Genomic DNA, 2,487 nt, shown 5'->3' on the forward strand with positions numbered 1-2,487 from the left:
AACGGAATCAGATTTTTAAAGTGTTAATTATCATACCTTTACAATGTAATCTGTGAGCGTGTCAATGGAACAAGAAAATATGGCATGAACGAAAACAAAGTAGATTGGGATTCAAGGCCCTGAAGTCCAGGGCCAGTTGGGGCACCAAATACTTGTGTGTCCTTGGGGAACATATGCAATATTTCTGAGTCTCCAATGTGTGGTCTGTTAAATGAGAAGGCTAGATTAAATGAATTGTATGGTGCACTAAAGATGACACAATCCTTGATTTTAGAAACAATCTGCATAAGATAAAGAATCTTGGAATAGTCAAGGTGGGGTGACGGTTAGGGAAAATAGGTCTCCACAAAAAACTTATCCAAAAATAAAAACATAAAATTCTCTTTCTGTTTAGGAGAGAAAACACTGAAGCTTGGATACCTCATTGAAAATACAAACACACACACTAGTAAGCAAAGTATTAGATCTCCTTCTTCAAATATTGCTCCCTTCTCAAGAAAATGTTTTTCTTCTCAAGGTTTTCCTCAGGGCAACTTTGACATCCTTATTCCTCAAGCTGTAGATTAATGGGTTTAACAGAGGCATCACAATGGTATACAACAGGGAGGAAACTTTCCCTCGGTCAGGAGGTAAAATGTAAGGTGGTTTGAGATACACGAAAGCCCCAGAACCAAAGAAAAGAGAAACCACAATTATGTGAGAGCTGCAGGTACAAAAGACTTTGGACCTGCCCTCAGTGGAGCTAATATGGAGAATGCTAGAGAGTATTAGAGTATAAGAGATGAAGATGGTGACAATGGGCATTCCGATGTCAATGGCTACAACAAGAAATACCACCAGCTCATTCATATGCGTGCTGTTACAGGAGAGTTCAAAGAGAGGAAGGACATCACACATGAAATGATTGACAAAGTTATGAGCACAGAATGTCAGACTCATTAGGCTTCCTGTATGGGCCACAGCACCCCAAAATCCCATTAGATAAACACCTAACAAAAGGAGAAAACAAACCTTTGGAGACATGGTGACTGTGTACACCAATGGTTTACAGATGGCAACAAAGCGATCATATGCCATTGCAGACAGAAGGAAGGACTAAGAGACAACAAAGAAGCAGAATAAAAACAGCTGAGTCATACACCTTGTGTACAAGATGATGTTCTTCTCTGAGACAAAACTCATCAGCATTTTGGGGTTGATGGTAGTAGAGTAACAGAAATCTATTAAATAGAGGTTAAAGAGAAAAAAGTACATGGGTGTGTGCAGGTGAGAGTTCAGCCCAATCAGAGTAATCAAGCCCAGGTTCCCCACCACAGTGATCACACAGAAGCACAGAAACAGGAAGAACAGAGGGATCTGGAGTCCTGGCTGGTCCGTTAAGCCTGCGAGGATAAACTCTGTCACAGGAGAGTTCTTGGTTGCCATTCTCCCCTTGGGTACTCTGTGGGGGTAACAGAAAAGGACTACTTAGAGGGAAAGAAATATCACCACTACCCTCCCAACATCTGTTCCCCCAGCCTTGTTGAGAATGAAATCCACACAGAGAAACTAAAATTACTAAAGAAAAGTGGTCACTGTTTTGTATGGATCTGTGTTCACAGCACCAAGTGATTTTAACTGTCCAGAGTGCATATGAGGCTAAACTTTATCTCCATGGTGAGAGCTGGTGCTGCTGGGGAGAACGGTGGCAAAAAACAAAAGGAGAAATATCTTTTCTACGTCCCTCCCTCTTATGTCTCTGCTTCAGTTGCTGAAACCTGGGCCTCTTCTCTGAAGAGAGTCCTGACAGGCCGATGTCACTGTGATTCTCATCAGAGCTTCCACCTCTGAATAAGGCTCTGGATCAGAGCAAGAAGATGGCTAGTTAGTAATTCGGAGAAAGGCTGGTCTTGACACAGGGTGAGAGCAGTTACCCAGTAGGAATTCCCGTTACCATCAAATTTACACTCTATGAGAATATTAAAAAAAAAAACACACTCATTATGGTCAATTCCAACTCATAGCAACTGTATACTACAGAGTAGAACTGCCCCATAGGGTTTCCAAGGACTGACTGATGATTTTGGCCTGTCAACATTTTGGTTAGCAGCCATAGCTCTTAACCACTATGCCACCAGGTCTCCATGAGAATATAGTGAGAAGAATCAGAGAAGTCTCCTTTCTTGTCAAAGCCAGGAGTAGTGCAATTAATCCCTGGACTGAATTTAACTGTGAGTAAATGACTGATTGCACTCTTTTGTATTCCCAAGAGCTCTTAGCTCCAGTGGCTGTAGGTTTGATATTAATCTTTTAAAGCCAAGACTTATTTAGATATTACTATGAGAGGCTGTGCACTAAATGCTATGTGACAATATTATTAATCCCATTTCACTGAGATTACATTACCAGCCCAAAGCCACAAAACTACTGGGATGCAGCCAGAAGGTGAACTCAGGCAGTCTGACTCCCATAGTTTTTGCTGCTACCTGACAGATCAGGTTAGGCAGG

At 41.7% G+C, this 2,487-nt stretch overlaps 1 pseudogene; it reads right to left on the reverse strand.

Annotated features, from left to right (window-relative positions):
- Positions 1-492: 492 nt before the first annotated feature.
- On the reverse strand, positions 493-1,425 carry LOC126060111 (olfactory receptor 8B12-like; annotated as a pseudogene).
- Positions 1,426-2,487: the final 1,062 nt, after the last annotated feature.

Source organism: Elephas maximus, chromosome 17, assembly GCF_024166365.1.
Source record: "Elephas maximus indicus isolate mEleMax1 chromosome 17, mEleMax1 primary haplotype, whole genome shotgun sequence".
In the NCBI taxonomy this organism is placed as follows: domain Eukaryota; kingdom Metazoa; phylum Chordata; class Mammalia; order Proboscidea; family Elephantidae; genus Elephas; species Elephas maximus.